This window comes from Salarias fasciatus, chromosome 2 (assembly GCF_902148845.1).
Source record: "Salarias fasciatus chromosome 2, fSalaFa1.1, whole genome shotgun sequence".
Taxonomy (NCBI): Eukaryota; Metazoa; Chordata; class Actinopteri; order Blenniiformes; family Blenniidae; genus Salarias; species Salarias fasciatus.
The window spans coordinates 11748831-11769723 of NC_043746.1; the positions used below are offsets into that span (position 1 = coordinate 11748831).

Below are 20893 nucleotides of genomic sequence, written 5' to 3' on the forward strand. Positions count from 1 at the left end.
TTCACACAGACATCCTGACTGTGGATTTTTTTATTCCCATACGCTGTCGCTATATGCTAAGATCAATAACTTCTAACATAAATTGACATGGCATTTTGTAAGATACATGTGATATGGCTTTTTAAATAATTTGCAGTGTGTCATGCTTAGCTAATAGGATGTTGACAAATGTGAATAAAATGTGCTTTATGGTCATTTTAATTGGGTAATTGATGCATGTGGGCTGTCAGTGTGATCTAACATACATATTGTATCTTAATTGTAAACTCAGGGGCAATTCTGAAATATTTTGGGGCAGACACTTGCACAGCAGCCACAGACATGGTCCTGGAGTCTGATGAGGAGCCATCTACCTCCTCAGCCACATGTTCCTTGCAGGACTCCTCAGGTGTGTGTGTGTGTGTGTGTGTGAGAGAGATAGAGAGAGAGTGGTGTATGTGTGTTTTTTTTGCATTTTTTAAAAACTTTTATAAACAGTGTAAATGCTGTGAGTGACATGTATACTAATTACAATACAATTTCCTCTTTATTAGAAATGCCTCAATTGGAAAGCCTGCCAAATCCTGTGCCTGAAGATGAGCCTCTGTCTGCTGACCCTGCTAACTGGCCTTCAGTTTTGACCGACAGAATTCGGACACAGCTGGTTTGTAGAGGACCAAGTGTGGTACCTGCTGACTTTGCTTTCCCAGGAATGAGGAAGAAGCTGTCATCACCAGTATTTCAACAAGACATTGGTTAATGGTGAAAAGATTCCCAGAAGCTGGTTAGTCTATTCTTAGAAAAAAAACAGCCTTTTCTGTTTCTGCTGCAAACTCTTTTCTAAGAGGGCAATTAATTTAACAAGCTCAGACCTGACAGACTGGAAACATGCAAGTTTTTTGCTCACCTCTCCGACAACAGTCTAGAACACATCAACTCCAGGAAAGTATGGAAAGAACTGGCAGTCAGGATAAAAAAGGGGGAAACAATTGATAACCAGGAGATGGCACTTCTGGAGGCTGAGAAGATGAGATGGAGAGCGGTGCTGACCCGTTTGACTGTGATTGTGCAGTCTCTGGCATTGAGAAATCTGGCACTAAGGGGAAGTACGGAAACACTGTTCTCACCATCTAATGGCAATTTCCTCAAAGAGGTTGAACTGATGGCACAATTTGACCCAATAATGAAAGAGCACCTTAACCGGATCCAAAAAGGGACCTCTGGTCAGACCAGCTACCTCAGTCACAGCATACAGAACGAACTGGTTAATTTGATGAGCAACAGGACCATTTTTGAAATGGTAAGTGAGATCAAGCAGGCAAAATATTTCTCCATTATTCTTGATTGCACACCAGACATCAGCCACAACGAACAGCTGAAAAATAGTTTAGTGCAGGATTTTTCTTTTTTTCTTTTTTCTTTTTTGCTTCATTCATTCTCAATTTATATGCTCTATTGTATTCATTGATTTTGTTTATTCTTTCTTCTTGTTACTTTTTGTGTTTAAGATTACATATAGAGTTGCCTTTTTTACTTTGTTCATACATTATTCAAGCATGTGCAATTTACACACTGTATTTTATTGATCTTGTTTTGTCTTTCTTCTTGTTACTTTTTGTACTTAAGATTAAATATAGAGTTGCCTTTATTACTTTGTTCATATATTATTCAAGCATGTGCAATTTACATACTGTATTTTATTTACTGATCTTGTTTATCCTTTGTTTTGATATTTAAGATTATATTTAATAAAATAATTCCAAAATAATATAATGTATTGCTATATGTTGTTTTGGTGGGCGGCGTTTGGTGGCAAGCTTTTGTTGGGCGTGGGGAGGGGGGCTTTGGACGGTTCTCGCCCAGGGCGCAATTGTAGCCAGAACCGCCTCTGGATATCATTGATGAATTTGCATCAGTGAAGGCAAGAAAAGTGAAGTTTTAGATTGTACTTCACACCTGCTGTTCATGTCAGTTCTTAACAGGGTGAAAAACCCAGGTTGAAAAATAGTTTAGTGCAGGATTTTTTTTTTTTTTTTTTTGCTTCATTCATTCTCAATTTATATGCTCTATTGTATTTATTGATTTTGTTAATTAGGCCTGAGCCCCTGGCCAGCCAAGGGCGAAGGGCCTATTGTTTACACACACTCTCACACACAAACATGAATTGTTGAGCGCGTAGCGCTTGACCACAGACATTCACACTCTCAAACACCTCACAGACGCGTCGGGCTTGTCGAGACCTTTCCGAAAATATGTAACATGTGGGCAAAATAACGGCGGAAAAAAAAAATCGCATATTATTTTTGCAAAAAATATTATTCTTTCTTTCTTTCTTCTTCTTCTTCTGCTCTTTAAACTGGAATTTGACCCCCTATACATGTTCGAAAACTCACCAAATTTTACACAAAATTCAGTTCCGGTGAAAAAAAATTTTTAATCTGTGTTTCAATATTGGGATTTAAAAATTGGCTCTACAGCGCCACCTGCAAAAACCAAAATGCATTGCGTCAGTGGGAGGGCGTCCACAATAAACTTACGTTATACACATGTGCCTTGTCGGGACAAACAGAAAATATTATTATGACCCCATCCTCAAAACAGCAGGAAAGCAGCTATCTGTGATTGAATTTTCAAAAATGTTGAGTCATCATTTTCCAGGACGTCGTACAAAATGTTCGCTTTGATCGCACACTTCTCCAAATGAGCTGAAAGCAAGATAAAAACAAAACTGCACTTTTCACATTATTAAATTTTAATATGAACTCCTCTTGATGTGCAGGGACAAGCAGATGGAAACATCATCTGAAAGTGAAGAGATGACTGTCACCGGCTGCACTGAGACGCCAGCCGTCCCCCCTAAAAGGCCGCGCTCCAAATCACCACCTGACAAACGCAAAAGGTAAAGTGAGAAATGAAATCCATTTTTCATTGGGACGTCAGTTCAACTAACAGTAAAACTATGCTGTTAGCTGACAACAATTAACAAGTTAATGACTGTAAAACAAATCACAGTAACTTCCTGTGATTACTTTGACAGTTATTATTGTAATCCACTTTAAAATCACATGATGAGCAGACACATGATGAATTTATGATGAATTTAAAAAGTGTACATGTTGCTGTTAAAACAAAGTTGCTCAGGCAGGAAGGTAAAAGATCTTTAATATCCTGTATTAAATATGAACATAAACTCCTCTTGATGTGCAGGGAAAAGTGGAAGGAAGCAGCATCTGAACGTGACGAGGAAACGTCGTCTGGCTCCCCTGAGTCGCCGGTCGTCCCACCCAAAAGATGGCGCTTAAAGTTACCGACTGAAAACCTCCAAAGGTAAAGTGAAAAATGAAATCCATCTTTTATTCTGAAGTCAGTTTATTGTAAGAAACTTGCAAAAAAAATTATTAACTGGTAACAATTAAAAAGTTTATAACTATAAAATCAATCACAGTAACTTCCTGTGATTAATGTAGCAGTAACATACTGTGATTACTTTTACAGTTGTTGCTAATTGCTGCTACTCAGTAACTGTAATCCATGTTAAAATGGCATTATAAACAAGCACATGATGAAATAGTGAATTTAAAATATGTACAAGTGTCTGTTCAACTTACTCAGGCAGTGATGTGAATGACCTGCAGTATACATAAACAGTCTTTTCTATTCCCATGCAGGTTTCAACAATTACTTTTCAACTTGATCAACAAGCTCTGTCCTGTAAAGGACGAACAGTGAGTATCGACCATGCACCATCTTCAAAAGCACAACTTGCCTATTCATTCGATTCCTGTTCAGGATCGTTGTGATCTGATAGTTTGTGCCTTGAGTTTGTACCACTGTCATGTTTTAATTAAATTCTTTACTGGATAAAGAAGGATTTTTTTTCCCAAGTATGATTGTCGTGCCATTGTTGTTCGCTCTGGATAGCGTATGAGCTCATAATATGGTTAAAACCCATTTTTCTTTATTCATGGATCAATATCTGATGAACTGTGTTTTCTGTGTCGTTTCCACAGAGTAAATTACCAGCTCCAGAATCGTCCTGACAAAGAGAAGAAAAGAAAGAAACGGGATAAAGAAAAGATTTCATATGTTTTTACACATTTCTGTGGGAAGACAGATGGTTACAAAAAAAATCTTTTTTATTTGGAAAATCATTCAGTACAGAAATCCAGCTTTTCTCCCAAAAGATGTAATCAATTTGCATTTGCTTTTATCGAGATGAATAATGGTCCACCTAAGATTTTTCCTATAACTTTCCCTGATAAGAAAGAACACTCTGAGGAAATTTTACTTAGGCATATTAATACTTTTCTGGAGAAGAACAGAACCCATGCAAAGTCTATTGGGATTTATACAGTGAATAGTCCATGTTTGAAGAGATGTTTGCCTAAAATTATATCAGAATCCTATAAGTGGCAGAAGTTTGGAATTCTTACAGATGTGTATTTTTCATCGTACTGGAGAAAATCTTATCTCAAAACCATAGATGTTTTCAGGGAATCTTTATGTACCGATTTAACAAGTTGGTCTCCTGACTATTATGACAGAATTGAGGCAAGACCCTTCAAGATGGAAATAAACCTTCGAACCTTCAAACAGGAAAACTACTTTAAGCCGCTCTATGATGCCCTTGAAAAGGTTAATAATAAAGACAGAGAAAGTAAAAAGCAGGACCTTATCTCTCATGAAAAGAAACTGTTGGAAGAACTGAATAATTCACCTCGCAAGAAAAGAGAATACACTGAGCTGATCAACGCAAAAGTAAATGATATGACTGTCAACTTACAGTTAAACATGGACCACAAAGTTTGTACAGATATTGTAGAGTCCATGATTGAAAAATATTTTCTTACACATCTACAAAAAACACTGGCAGCGGATTTAGAACGGGCAGTCGTTCAGTTCTTTCAAAATCTGTTTCAGGGGAATAACTATCCTCTAAAACTTCACCAGACCAACATGATAACTGAACTTCCTGTCTCGAAGGGCAATTTAAAGTACAGCAAATTCTCTAAAGAAGAAAGTCCATTTTATAGAAATTTTAAAGAATGTGAAAAACTTGGTCTCCCAGTAGATGTCAGTCAGCTTTCCAAAGCTAGATTGAAAGATAAAGAAATCAGAATTGATTTTAATACTCTTAAGACCCCATCTCTGACCAAAAAACAACACCTGGATCATGGAGAGGAAGTTATTGCTGCTTCAGCAAGTGATGAGACACTCTCTGAAGAGATTCTTAAGATTGAGTCTCTTGTGAAGCAAAACATAGCAGAGGATTTATATCGAGCCTTAAAAAATCAGCTGGATTTGAGGGGAAAACATCTGTGTCGCTTGGGAGCCAACGCCCCCTCACCCCAGTAGGCCACCCCCCCCTCATTGAGTCCAAATGAATACTCCGAAGATTAGGGACCCACGCCCTTTCCCTATCATTGACAAAGTTCGACAAGCTCATAAATACCTGTGTCTCTGGTTCCCAGCTGTTAGCATCGTAGTAGCTTAGCTCGAAGCTTAGCTGGAAGTCAATCAGAGCCAGACTATGCAAATGGACAAAATACTCCTACCAGTGGTCCAGGGGACGGCGTATTAGCACCTGAAGTAAATCCGAATGGTTATAAAACATTTTAAAAGACGTGTTTTCTTTTCAATCCGTTAAAAATAACGTTTTGATACACACAGACCTGCGCATGCGCAGTGCTCTGCGGAAGGATATAAGGGAGTACAGCTCCGCGGAGCACTATGCAGTAACGAGTAGTGTAACTTCGTTACTATTTCCATGGAGTAATCAAGTAGTGTAAGGCACTACTTTTTTCAAAAGTAACTAGTAACGGGTAACTCTACTTTTTTGAGTAACGGACACCAACTCTGATTATGGGGCAACTGTGGCTCGCTTGTTAACATGTGACCCTGTCCACATGTCGAAGTGTCCTTGGGCAAGGCACTGAACCCCAAATTGCTCCCAGTGGAAGGACTGAGCACCTTGCATGGCAGCCGCCTCCACTGGTGTGTGAATGTGTGTGTGAATGGGTGAATGTGATTAACATTGTAAAGCGCTTTGGGCTCTGCTCAGGCAGGAGAAAAAGCGCTAAGTGAAATCCATTTACCATACAATATATAATGTAATGTATAATGTTTAATACGATATATGAAAGAAATATTATCTATATGGCTTGGAGATCTGCAGTAGTCTTATTTTCGGGCTTTTTTTTAATTGATTTTATGTTTGGGGGGGGCTGGGTTCGACGGCCCATTGCGTGGCTGGCTCAGTCTCTTCCCCTCTTTTGTTAGTTTTGGCTGGGATCTCCTCCCTCTGTTCAGTCACTTAAAGTCATTTGTTTATTCTGATATATGGAATAAATGTGTGTGACTTGATCTAAACAGTGTTTTGTTGTTGCTGCTATATGTGAGATGAGCACTGTGAGGACTGAGCACTAAAAAATATCAGAAAAGTAAATACATCAGAAAAAGCTGTAATAGTGATAGTGCAGTAGTAGCACCTAAAATTTGGCAAGGATAGCCCAAAGTGCTTTAGGTCTTCGCAGATATTGCTAATGCAGCCTCGGTGGCTTTTAATCCCAAATAAATTCTGTAATCAGGCTGTCCAACGACTGAAAGACTGGGGAGAAAGATTGGTTTGAAACAAGCAAGAAAAATGAAGGAGTATATTCATTTTAGAGGTGCTGTAGGCAGGATTTTGCTCGTCAATGCTAATTTTTCTGTGTTTTCTTTGGATTAAATGTTAGAGTATCCATTGATAATCCTTTAGGAGTGTAGCATAATTGCACTACCGCGAGGGCGCAGCGTTTCCATCTGTCTCTGTTCTGAGCTGAAAAGGAATCTGACAGCTCCAGGTATCTTTGACCAATCAGAAGAGCCCCTGAGGCTCTAACTGTGATTGGTTGAGGGGAGTTCGTCGCAAGTTCTTGTTGGAGGGGCTTAACTTAACTTGCGCAAGGGCGTGATGTCAGAGAAAACAGGACAGGATTGGCTGTGCTGGGTTTCAAATCGCCATCTTAGATGGGTCAAATCGCCATCTTGCTTAGGTAAACCTAAGCAAGATGGCGGAGATGCAGAATCCTGCCTACAGCACCGTTAATGTAGTTGACTCGAGAAACCAGTGAAAGGTGTAACAAAGACCAGCGCTCAAATTCCAGTGGGACCCGGGACAATAAAGGAGTGAAATTTGCAGCGTATCGGTTTAAAAACTTGTCTGTAACATCAAGACATGTGAATCTGTGATGAACAATTTTGAATGGCAAGTGCAAGAAGTAGGAGACTACGTGAACGAGAGTGAGATAAGGGGAAATATTCAGAATAAATGATTGTCCTGATTGAGGCTTGTGAGGATGAATAAATCTATTTAATCCATGACACAAAATTATTTCCAAAGCCAAACTTCTTTTATGTATAAAAGACTTACTCCTATTCCACTCTATCGAAAGCTTTTTCAGCATCTCAGGAGATCAGAGCTTCCTGAGTTTCCAAAGAAGAACGTGTGTAGATTTTATTGTAAAAACTTCTAAGGTTAATGAGTTTATGCCAAAAGTTTTCATAAAATTCAGGTTGGAAGCCATCTGGTGCTGGACATTTTTCGCTTTGCATGGATGACGGTTCTGTATTGAGCTCTGTCACAGTAATATGTTTTTCCAGCATTTTATCCATTGAGTCTTCAATAGAGGAGATTTCTAAATTGTTAGAAAAAAAAACTATGATGTGTGGTCAGACGAATACAGGGAACTATAAACATTTTGGAATTTTGAAATTATTTTTCGTGAAGCTGTGGTTTTGCCAGAGTTTGTCTGCATCTCCAAAATATATTCAAAAGATGCTCGCTGACGCAGTTGGTGTGCTAGTTGTTCACTGGCTTTGTGACTGTGCTCGTAAAACTAGTTTGCTGTTAAGGTGTACAGTGCATCATCAGGGCGTCAACTTCAGCCTGCCACCCTTTCTAAATGTGCTCAATTAGAATTTAAGACACAAAGAAAGGAGGAGCTGGGGAGATTCCAGGGACGTGGACAAAATCTCCAACAGGCAGGCGCTGGGCAAGGAACTGATCATGTTTGTTCATTCTCATGTTCTTCCAATGCGATCATCGGCTCATCTCTGATCCAAAGGGTTCACTCCGCCACCTGAAGTCTCACATCATTCGTACATTAAATTTTCTGTTTAAAAGTCTGAAATTTATGCACAAGGTCAGCCAGACCGTCCCCGAGCCCCGTCCATTGAAAAATATAATTGACGTCTTTACATGTGAATGGCAGTAAATGTATTAGTATTTGAACTGACATCAGTAGACATCAGTGACAGCCAGTGAGTGAATATATTTCATTTATTTCCTTGTGGACTGCCTTGTGTCAGAATGCTGTTATACAGGTAAATTTGCCCTGCCTCGCCACACCCATACACACCCTAGAATTTTCTTTTACTTTCCAAATGATGTTATGGCCTTATAGACGTCACAGACCTATTGTTGGCATTGATTTCTATTTTAAGAGATTGTTATTTACATTGTAGTTAATTTTATATAAATGAATTTTTACCATCAAAAATGTGTATCTGATATCTAGTTCTTATACTGTGTGACATGGCTGCCTCTGAACGTGACGAGGAAACGTCGTCTGGCTCCCCTGAGTCGCCGGCCGTCCCACCCAAAAGATGGCGCTTAAAGTTACCGACTGAAAACCTCCAAAGGTAAAGTGAGAAATGAAATCCATCTTTTATTCTGAAGTCAGTTATCTGTAAGAAACTTGCAAAAAAAATTAACTGCTAACAATTAAAAAGTTTATTACTGTAAAATCAATCACAGTAACTTCCTGTGATTAACGTAGCAGTAACATACTTAAAATGGCATTATAAACTAACACATGAAGAAATAGTAAATTTAAAATATGTACAAGCGCCTGTTCAACTTACTCAGGCAGTGATGTGAATACCCTGCAGTATACATAAACACTCTTTTCTATTCCCATGCAGGTTTCAACCATTACTTTTCAACTTGATCAACAAGCTCTGTCCTGTAAAGGACGAACAGTGAGTATCGACCATGCACCATCTTCAAAAGCACAACTTGCCTTTTCATTCGATTCCTGTTCAGAATCGTTGTGATCTGATAGTTTGTGCCTTGAGTTTGTACCACTGTCTTGTTTTAATTAAATTCTTTACTGGATAAAGAAGAATTTTTTTTCCCAAGTATGATTGTCATGCCATTGTTGTTAGCTCTGGATAGCGTATGAGCTCATAATATGGTTAAAAACCATTTTTCTTTATTCATGGATCAATATCTGATGAACTGTGTTTTCTGTGTCTTCTCCACAGAGTAAATTACCAGCTCCAGAATCGTCCTGACAAAGAGAAGAGAAGAAAGGAACGGGATAGAGAAAAGATTTTATATGTTTTTACACATTTCTGTGGGAAGACAGATGGTTACAAAAAAAATCTTTTTTATTTGGCAAATCATTCAGTACAGACATTGAGCTTTTCTCCCAAAACCTATAGTCAATTTGCATTTGCTTTTATCGAGATGAATAATGGTCCACCTAAGATTTTTCCTATAACTTTCCCTGATGAGAAAGAACACTCTGAGGAAATTTTAATTAGACATATTAATACTTTTCTGGAGAAGAACAGAACACATGCGAAGTCTATTGGGATTTATACAGTGAGTAGTCCATGTTTGAGCAGATGTTTGCCTAAAATTATATTAGAATCCTATAAGTGGCAGGAGTTTGGAATTCTTACAGATGTGTATTTTTCATCGTACTGGAGAAAATCTTATCTCAAAACTATAGATGTTTTCAGGGAATCTTTGTGTACCGATTTAAGAAGTTGGTCCCTTGAATATTATGACAGAATTGAGGCAAGACCCTTCAAGATGGAAATGAGCCTTCAATGCTTCAAACAGGAAAACTACTTTAAGCCGCTCTATGATGCCCTTAAAAAGGTTAATAATAAAGAGAGAGAAAGTAAAAAGAAGGAGCTTATCTCTCCTAAAAAGAAACTGTTGGAAGAACTGAATAATTCACCTCGCAAGAAAAGAGAATACATTGAGCTGATCAACGCAAAAGTAAATGATATAATTGCCAACTTGGAGTTAAACATGGACCACAAAGTCTGTACAGATATTGCAGAGTCCATGATTGAAAAATATTTTCTTACACATCTACAAGAAACACTGGCAGCGGATTTAGAACGGGCAGTCGTTCAGTTCTTTCAAAATCTGTTTCAGGGGAATAACTATCCTCTAAAACTTCACCAGACCAACATGATAGCTGAACTTCCTGTCTCCAAGGGCAATTTAAAGTACAGCAAATTCTCTGAAGAAGAAAGTCCATGTTATAGAAGTTTTATAGAATGTGAAAAACTTGGTCTCCCAGTAGATGTCAGTCAGCTTTCTAAAGTTAGATTGAAAGATAAAGAAATCAGAATTGATTTTAATACTCTTAAGACCCCATCTCTGACCAGAAAACAACATCTGGATCATGGAGTAGAATTAATTGCTTCTTCAGCAAGTGATGAGACACTCTCTGAAGAGATTCTTAAGTTTGAGTCTCTTGTGAAGCAAAACATAGCAGAGGATTTATATCGAGCATTAAAAAATCAGCTGGATTTGAGGGGAAAACATCTGTATCGCCTGGGAGCCAGCGCCCCCTCACCCCAGCAGGCCATCCCCCCCTCATGGCATCACACGAGTCCAGCTGGAGGCCAGCAGCCAGGGTGTCAAGATCCACGACCGGGGGCTTGACTGCCCAAAGCAGAGCAGCGCCTCATCCCCTCACGTATAAAACCAGCAATATTATATTATGTTCATTATGGGGCGACTGTGGCTCACTTGTCAACATGTGACCCTGTCCACATGTCGAAGTGTCCTTGGGCAAGGCACTGAACCCCAAGTTACTCCCAGTGGAAGGACTGAGCACCTTGCATGGCAGCCGCCTCCATTGGTGTGTGAATGTGTGTGTGAATGGGTGAATGTGATTAACATTGTAAAGCGCTTTGGGCTCTGCTCAGGCAGGAGAAAAAGCGCTAAGTGAAATCCATTTACCATACAATATATAATGTAATGTATAATGTTTAATACGATATATGAAAGAAATATTATCTATATGGCTTGGAGATCTGCAGTAGTCTTATTTTCGGGCTTTTTTTTAATTGATTTTATGTTTGGGGGGGCTGGGTTCGACGGCCCATTGCGTGGCTGGCTCAGTCTCTTCCCCTCTTTTGTTAGTTTTGGCTGGGATCTCCTCCCTCTGTTCAGTCACTTAAAGTCATTTGTTTATTCTGATATATGGAATAAATGTGTGTGACTTGATCTAAACAGTGTTTTGTTGTTGCTGCTATATGTGAGATGAGCACTGTGAGGACTGAGCACTAAAAAATATCAGAAAAGTAAATACATCAGAAAAAGCTGTAATAGTGATAGTGCAGTAGTAGCACCTAAAATTTGGCAAGGATAGCCCAAAGTGCTTTAGGTCTTCGCAGATATTGCTAATGCAGCCTCGGTGGCTTTTAATCCCAAATAAATTCTGTAATCAGGCTGTCCAACGACTGAAAGACTGGGGAGAAAGATTGGTTTGAAACAAGCAAGAAAAATGAAGGAGTATATTCATTTTAGAGGTGCTGTAGGCAGGATTTTGCTCGTCAATGCTAATTTTTCTGTGTTTTCTTTGGATTAAATGTTAGAGTATCCATTGATAATCCTTTAGGAGTGTAGCATAATTGCACTACCGCGAGGGCGCAGCGTTTCCATCTGTCTCTGTTCTGAGCTGAAAAGGAATCTGATAGCTCCAGGTATCTTTGACCAATCAGAAGAGCCCCTGAGGCTCTAACTGTGATTGGTTGAGGGGAGTTCGTCGCACGTTCTTGTTGGAGGGGCTTAACTTAACTTGCGCAAGGGCGTGATGTCAGAGAAAACAGGACAGGATTGGCTGTGCTGGGTTTCAAATCGCCATCTTAGATGGGTCAAATCGCCATCTTGCTTAGGTAAACCTAAGCAAGATGGCGGAGATGCGGAATCCTGCCTACAGCACCGTTAATGTAGTTGACTCGAGAAACCAGTGAAAGGTGTAACAAAGACCAGCGCTCAAATTCCAGTGGGACCCGGGACAATAAAGGAGTGAAATTTGCAGCGTATCGGTTTAAAAACTTGTCTGTAACATCAAGACATGTGAATCTGTGATGAACAATTTTGAATGGCAAGTGCAAGAAGTAGGAGACTACGTGAACGAGAGTGAGATAAGGGGAAATATTCAGAATAAATGATTGTCCTGATTGAGGCTTGTGAGGATGAATAAATCTATTTAATCCATGACACAAAATTATTTCCAAAGCCAAACTTCTTTTATGTATAAAAGACTTACTCCTATTCCACTCTATCGAAAGCTTTTTCAGCATCTCAGGAGATCAGAGCTTCCTGAGTTTCCAAAGAAGAACGTGTGTAGATTTTATTGTAAAAACTTCTAAGGTTAATGAGTTTATGCCAAAAGTTTTCATAAAATTCAGGTTGGAAGCCATCTGGTGCTGGACATTTTTCGCTTTGCATGGATGACGGTTCTGTATTGAGCTCTGTCACAGTAATATGTTTTTCCAGCATTTTATCCATTGAGTCTTCAATAGAGGAGATTTCTAAATTGTTAGAAAAAAAAACTATGATGTGTGGTCAGACGAATACAGGGAACTATAAACATTTTGGAATTTTGAAATTATTTTTCGTGAAGCTGTGGTTTTGCCAGAGTTTGTCTGCATCTCCAAAATATATTCAAAAGATGCTCGCTGACGCAGTTGGTGTGCTAGTTGTTCACTGGCTTTGTGACTGTGCTCGTAAAACTAGTTTGCTGTTAAGGTGTACAGTGCATCAGCAGGGCGTCAACTTCAGCCTGCCACACTTTCTAAATGTGCTCAATTAGAATTTAAGACACAAAGAAAGGAGGAGCTGGGGAGATTCCAGGGACGTGGACAAAATCTCCAACAGGCAGGCGCTGGGCAAGGAACTGATCATGTTTGTTCATTCTCATGTTCTTCCAATGCGATCATCGGCTCATCTCTGATCCAAAGGGTTCACTCCGCCACCTGAAGTCTCACATCATTCGTACATTAAATTTTCTGTTTAAAAGTCTGAAATTTATGCACAAGGTCAGCCAGACCGTCCCCGAGCCCCGTCCATTGAAAAATATAATTGACGTCTTTACATGTGAATGGCAGTAAATGTATTAGTATTTGAACTGACATCAGTAGACATCAGTGACAGCCAGTGAGTGAATATATTTCATTTATTTCCTTGTGGACTGCCTTGTGTCAGAATGCTGTTATACAGGTAAATTTGCCCTGCCTCGCCACACCCATACACACCCTGGAATTTTCTTTTACTTTCCAAATGATGTTATGGCCTTATAGACGTCACAGACCTATTGTTGGCTCCGCCTGTCAGTCATATATAGGTGCTTCGGATCTTGCTTTCTGAGCAACTTTGTTATTTGTCTGAACAGCAGCTGGTACTTTTCATTTTATCAAGTTGTCTTAACAAGTTAATAACTGAAAGTAATCACAGTAAGATCCTGCAGAATTAATCACCTTACTGTGATTGATTATTTAAAGAGCTTGATAGCTGTTGCCAGTTAAGAACAAAATTGAATTCTAACTTTCTTATTGTTGACCCAGTGTAATTTGTCAGGTTCTGGGTGGGTTGAACAGCAACTCGGAGAAGCTGGCGGAAGATTTCAGATCTACCGTATTCCAGTTTTCTCAGTCCGTCCAGAGGAGTTGTTTCTTTATTTCTATTCAAGTTGAAAGAAACCACAGAAACCAAGAAGGCACTTAAAACGTTTCTCATGCCTATGATGGAGGTTTCTTCATGACCTGAAGAAACCTTACTAGACCTGCTCTCTGAGTGGTGACTGACAGAAACTATAAAGTGTCATCCTGTCACATAAAAACTACAATTGCAGTTGCTGTATTTTAAACAGAACGAATGATTAAGCATGTTTTGGGGGTTTCTGCTTTCAGTCCTGTGTTTGACAGAAGCCTAAAGTGTGAGGGTAACCTTAATAACATGCTATCACATGAGAAATTACATCAAGCTATTTTCTGTCACGAGGATTCATCATCTCAACACATCTTGTTTGACATGACCGATCAGCCTTGAGAGACAGAACATGTGGAATATCAATCCAGCCATATCAGCGTCAGTGAGGTCTGTGGAGGCAGCCATGTCACACAGTATAAGAACTAGATATCAGATACACATTTTTGATGGTAAAAATTCATTTATATAAAATTAACTACAATGTAAATAACAATCTCTTAAAATAGGAATCAATGCATCGTTGTGTCTGAGGTGTTTTTACCTTAAGCAAGACCCTAGAGTTCCAAGACGTCCATGTTATGGCCTTATAGACGTCACAGACCTATTGTTGGCTCCGCCTGTCAGTCATATATAGGTGCTTCGGATCGCTGTCTTCTTTGACTGTGGACGTCTTGGAACTCTAGGGTCTTGCTTAAGGTAAAAACACCTCAGACACAACGATGCATTGATTCCTATTTTAAGAGATTGTTATTTACATTGTAGTTAATTTTATATAAATGAATTTTTACCATCAAAAATGTGTATCTGATATCTAGTTCTTATACTGTGTGACATGGCTGCCTCCACAGACCTCACTGACGCTGATATGGCTGGATTGATATTCCACATGTTCTGTCTCTCAAGGCTGATCGGTCATGTCAAACAAGATGTGTTGAGATGATGAATCCTCGTGACAGAAAATAGCTTGATGTAATTTCTCATGTGATAGCATGTTATTAAGGTTACCCTCACACTTTAGGCTTCTGTCAAACACAGGACTGAAAGCAGAAACCCCCAAAACATGCTTAATCATTCGTTCTGTTTAAAATACAGCAACTGCAATTGTAGTTTTTATGTGACAGGATGACACTTTATAGTTTCTGTCAGTCACCACTCAGAGAGCAGGTCTAGTAAGGTTTCTTCAGGTCATGAAGAAACCTCCATCATAGGCATGAGAAACGTTTTAAGTGCCTTCTTGGTTTCTGTGGTTTCTTTCAACTTGAATAGAAATAAAGAAACAACTCCTCTGGACGGACTGAGAAAACTGGAATACGGTAGATCTGAAATCTTCCGCCAGCTTCTCCGAGTTGCTGTTCAACCCACCCAGAACCTGACAAATTACACTGGGTCAACAATAAGAAAGTTAGAATTCAATTTTGTTCTTAACTGGCAACAGCTATCAAGCTCTTTAAATAATCAATCACAGTAAGGTGATTAATTCTGCAGGATCTTACTGTGATTACTTTCAGTTATTAACTTGTTAAGACAACTTGATAAAATGAAAAGTACCAGCTGCTGTTCAGACAAATAACAAAGTTGCTCAGAAAGCAAGATTTTAAAAAAAAACAGCTCTTTGCTTCATACTATTCAATTTTAATATGAACTTCTCTTGACGTGCAGGAAAGACAAATGGAAACATCTGAAAATAAAGAGATGACTGTCACTGACCGCACTAGGACGCCAGCCTCCCATCCCAAGAGGCCGCGCTCCAAGTCGCCACCTGACAAACTCGAAAGGTAAAGTGAGAAATCAAACCCTTTTTTTTTTTTTTTTTTGGGGGGGGGGGGGGGTCAGTTTAATGAGTAGTAAAACTATGCTATTAACTGACAACAACTAACAAGTTAATGACTGTAAAACAAATCACAGTAGCGTCATGTGATTACTTTTACCGTCATTATTATGAAAATTGTTGTTTGCAAGACTGAGGAGATTCTTCTTTGTTTCGACTCTGTTCTGTTGGTGTACAAAACCCTGAAGCATACGTAATCATACATTCTGTTCAAAATACACTAACTGCAATTGTGGAACAGTGGTACTACATTAATATATTTATGTGGTAGGATGACTATGACTCAGTGTGAACTTGAAGTACCCCACAGAACAGGTCTGTTCAGTAAGGTTGCTTCATGGGGTCTCATCACAGACATGAGCCATTTTTTAAAGAAATTCACCACTAATAATCTTGATGGATAGCGATTACTTTCACAGCTATTAAATTGTCAACTGCAAAAACGACATGATAAAAAAGTGGATTTTAAAGTTTTTCAGACAATAAGCTAAATATTCAGCACTTTGCTAAAACATCATCAAATTCTGACTTGAACTCCTCTTGACATGCAGTAAACATCATAGGAAAGCAGATTCTCAAAGTGAAGCGAAGACATCCACCAGCCCCACTGGGCTCCTGCCCGTCCTACCCAACAGGTACAGTAAGGAATGAAATATGCCTCACTAAAAAAATGTTTCCACTGATGTTCAAATAAAGTGAGGAAGTTGCTCAGGCAACAAGCTAAATAATCAGCAATATGCACATATTAGATATGAAAAACTCTGGACACCTGACAAACTGAAAAGGCAAAGTGAGAAATGAAATCCATCTATTATTTGAAGTCAGTTCAACTAACAGTAAAACTATGATATTAACTGACAGCAGCTAAGAAGTTAATGAATGGAAAATCAACCACAGTAACTTCCTGTGATTACTTTTACCGTTATTAATGGGCTATTTTCACAGCTCCACTACTTCCTGAAAATAACTGTGCACGTTCATTTCCTGTCTTGCTTTATTGGCCATACTGTTTAATCCAGGTGTGTCTGGTTTAGACTGCTGCAACAAGACACACCTGGATTAATCATTTTGGCCAATAATGCAAGACAGGAAATGAATGTGCACAGTTCATTTCAGGAAGTAGTGGAGCTGTGAAAATAGTCCATTGCTGCGTAATCCATATTAAAATGACCCAATCACCAAACATGATGAAATAGTGAATTTAAAAAATGTGCAAGCTGCTGTTCAAAGTCACTCAGAAAGTGATGTAAATAATGTGCAGTATACATATATGGCCTATCCTGTTTCCATGCGGGTTTCAACAGTTCTTTGAAAACGATATTGTCCAAGCATCATCTTCAAAAGCACAACCATACTGTTCAGTACTGTTGTGATCTGATTCTTTGTAACTCTGGCTGTGATCTGTCTGATCTGGACTGACAGTCAGATGATCGTGTTTTATTTAAAGTCTTTATTGGAAAAAGAAAGATGGTGTATTTTCAAGTATTTCATGATTTTAAGCAGTTTTCATCAGTAGCTCCGGGTAGTGTATGTAGTTATTATATGGTAAAAACAATTGGTTTTATTCATGGATCAATCTGATTAACTGTTTCCTGTTCCTTTTCCCCAGAGTAAATGAAGAGCTCCAGAATCATACTGACAACAAAATGGATGAAGACAATATTTTTTGGGGTTTTAATTATTTATTAGTGAAGACAGATGGTTTTACAAAAGATCTTTTTAATATAAAAAAACAAGAAATCCAGGACTGTAATCAGTTTGCATTTGCTTTTATCAAAATGAGTGAAGGTCCACTTGTGAGTGTTCTTAAAGCTTTACCTACTGATAAAGAACACGCAGAGATTATACTAATTAGATCTCTAAATAGTTTTCTGGAAAATAATAGAAATTGCAATAATTCCAATCACCCTGAGTTTATTGTGATTTATACACTATATAGCCCGTGTTCAGGTGTTCACCTGAACTTGAAAAGGCAAGAGTCAAGTGGCAGAAATTTGGAATTCGTACACATGTGTATTATTCAATCTATTGGACAAAATCATATATCAATCGTTTTGGCTGTTATTCTAAATATGATCATTTAAAGAGTGATCTTTCCAACGATGTTATATTTGCTGATTCAAAAAGTTTGTGGTCAAACTATTTTGAAAAATTGGAGTCAGAACCCTTCAAAATAGAAATTAGACGGTCTTTCCGAAAGGAAGACTACTTTAAGCCTCTGCGTGACCCCTTTGAAAAAGCTAATAATCCAGGTATTGATAATAATAATAATATTAGACAATCTAAAATAGATGCGCTTGCTGAGGCTCAACGCAATCTGTTGGACGAATTTAAGAATTCATCAGACACAAGAGAACAATATAAGAAGCTGATCATAACAACGATCAATTCTATAGTTGACAATTATATCGACCCCCAAATTTCTGTAAATATTGCCAATTCGATAGTTGAGAAAGCATTTTTTTGTCATCTTAAAAAAAGAATGGCAGCAGATTTAGAACCACAAGTCATTCAGCTCATTCAAGAGCTGCTTCTGGTGACTGACTGCCATCTAAAACTACATCAGATTGACTTCACCCCTGAATTTCTTATCTCGAGGGACAATTTAAGGTCAGATGAATTCCCTATAGAAAATAGTAAAATTTTTCAAACTGTAAAACTTAGATTCGAAGAAGATGTTAGTCAATCAACTGAAATAAATCGTGAACAAATCAAACGTGTTTATGAAACTCTCAGGATCCCATCTTGGACCAGGGAACAACATCTTAACTATGGAAAGAAAATTATAGCTTCTTTAATCAAGGAAAAGTCACTATTTGACACCATATTCAAATGCTGGGAAGAAATTTTTAATTCTAATGTTGAGTAGGACAGAGCAGGAACCAGTGCTTCTCTCTTGGCCCTCGTCGCAGACGGACACTTTTCCCCTCATCTTCTCTGCTGGCTTTAGCTGTCTTGTCTAACGTGCTCATTTTTTGGACACACACAAATTAACGTCTGCGATGTTTCTGCCCCCCCCCCCCCCATCCTTGACCGAATGACTGTGGCTCTTGGGAGTCGGGGTCATGAGGACCGAGGAAGGTTTCCCGCCCCAATCCAAACAAAAAGATCCCTCTTGTCATATCTCCAATGTCTGAGTCAGATGTATAATGTTATGTATGTGCTCTACGCATTGCTTATTACCTCAACACTTTAATGCTAATAAAAAAAAAAAACCTTCTAAATTGTCATCGCTTTTTTATGGGATCATAACATGTTTATTCTGATATATGGAATAACTTGATCTAAATGGTGTTTTGTTGCTGCAACCTGTAAGATCACATGAGGAATACTGTGATGGCTGGCCACTAAAGTAAGTTTTATTTAGGAAAGGCACGGCAAAAAGGCTACTGTAGAAATTTGACATGTATGGTTCTTAAAAGAAACAGATTGAAGAATAAGATGACCACATGAAACCAGTTAAAGTTTGTGTCAGTGCAAACTATAATAATAATGATTTAGTTTTATGTAGTGCTTTTTCCGGACAGTCAAATTCGCTTTACAGTTGCATTATTCATTCACGCCACACTCGATGGTGATCAGCTGTGAAGCCACATCTGCCCTGGGACAGACCAGCCTGCCATATTGTATTTTTGAAGGCAGAGATGGGGAGAAAAAAAAAAAAAAGACAGTGGGGGGCGGGGCCTGAAAGCAACAAGGGGCGGGGCCGAGTGTTTATGTGTTTTACCAGGACCATGTGAGGGACCAGAACCCGATGAGAGCCAGGAAAACAAAACCCGTCGGAAGCTTATAGTTGCAACTTCATGTTCAGGCCACAACACCTCAGAAAAAATGACCGAGTTTTCATGACAACAAATCATACTGACTGCTAAAACGACATATGAATACAAAAAAGTCCTTACAGGAAAAACTGGACAACAGAATCCTTTGAGGGTCTTTTAGGACAGTTAATCCAGGAACAAGCCACGGTTACAGGGAATCAACAGAGAGAGCTTCCTGAGAGTCAAAAGGAGGCAGAAACCGAAGACCTTGGCGAAAACATTTCACCAGTTGTAGTTTTGTGGCTGAAAACATGTATTGAATGTTGGTCTGCTGTTGTGTATCTCTCCCCCGAACGAGCAAGAATGCTCAGAAATTAATTCAGGCATAAGAAACAGAAGTGTAAAACAGTCAAAGGGTTAGACTGACTGAAGCGAGGCTGCTAAACTGCACCAGATGGAGCTAATATGACGCCACTCATGGCGTTCTGAAATCCCGATTTTAAGTTTAGAGCAGGACATCGCCATGTTGAACTTGAAATTTATACTTGAAATGCAAACCTCAGGTCTCCATAATTCAGTTTTCACTAGTCAGAATTTTCATTTTAGATATGAAAATACAGATAACATTACAGATAGCCACAGATACGCAATCATTTTTAACATCCAAAATATATTTTGACTTGTTAAAATGCCAGTTGACATATCTACAATTACTGTTATACTAGGGACAGTTAAGTTGTGGATATCCATAGCTGCTATTCTTCCTATCTAGAACTCTGTTTTAGATATTTAAAGTTAGAACATTTATGGCAAGCCTTTTTATTTTACATTTAATAGCTAGGCTGGAAACGCACTGCAGATGTCTGATGCAATTTTTCCTGTTCAAAAATAAAAACTTCAGACACCCACAATGTCATTCTTCCTGTGCACAACTTTTTTTCCTGGGACAAATGGCATCAGTCACCCCCACACCGCATTCATCCAGGCTTCCTGGGGTTCCCTCACAGTCTCCCCTCCAGGTACTGACCAGATCAATGACATATTACTTCATAAGTGTGTAAGGTGAGGGACGATACACCTACACAATCCTGTTTTTACTCTCTCAACAGTGCGCCTCACACAAGCGATCCCATTCACCACTTCACATGCCGATGGGGCTCGAATTGGGACCAACTTGGACACCAAGACTTTTTGGCAGACGGACAGATGAAGAAGATCAAGGACGTGCCTCCCACTAAAGTCACACACAGCTCTGTACAAATCAGGTTCAATTACAACTGAACAAGCTTCCATTCAGTTTTCCTTTATTAGCAGTTCAATTGTTAATACATGACAGAGAGAGAGACAGAGAGAGAGAGAGAGAGAGAGAGAGAGAGAGAGAGAGACCAAGAAAAATAGAGAGAGAGAGAAAGAGAGAGAGATGCACTTTTTGATATGAAGCTTTGAGAATTGGCACAAACAAGAGAGCAAATAAAGACCCCTGTATACAATACTGATTCTAAACATAAATCCGATAACAATAAATATAGGAAATAT

At 38.8% G+C, this 20893-nt stretch overlaps 2 long non-coding RNA genes across 2 annotated transcripts; both read left to right on the plus strand.

The window, feature by feature from the left end:
* The first annotated feature begins 2763 nt into the window (after positions 1–2763).
* On the plus strand, positions 2764–4469 carry LOC115401096 (uncharacterized). Its single transcript, XR_003932860.1, has 4 exons — positions 2764–2878; positions 3187–3306; positions 3648–3704; positions 3990–4469. It is a non-coding gene; the product is annotated as an uncharacterized LOC115401096 (long non-coding RNA).
* Positions 4470–14405: 9936 nt separating this feature from the next.
* On the plus strand, positions 14406–18811 carry LOC115395212 (uncharacterized). The gene is made up of 4 exons (XR_003932255.1): positions 14406–14464; positions 15428–15543; positions 16148–16231; positions 17206–18811. It is a non-coding gene; the product is annotated as an uncharacterized LOC115395212 (long non-coding RNA).
* Positions 18812–20893: the final 2082 nt, after the last annotated feature.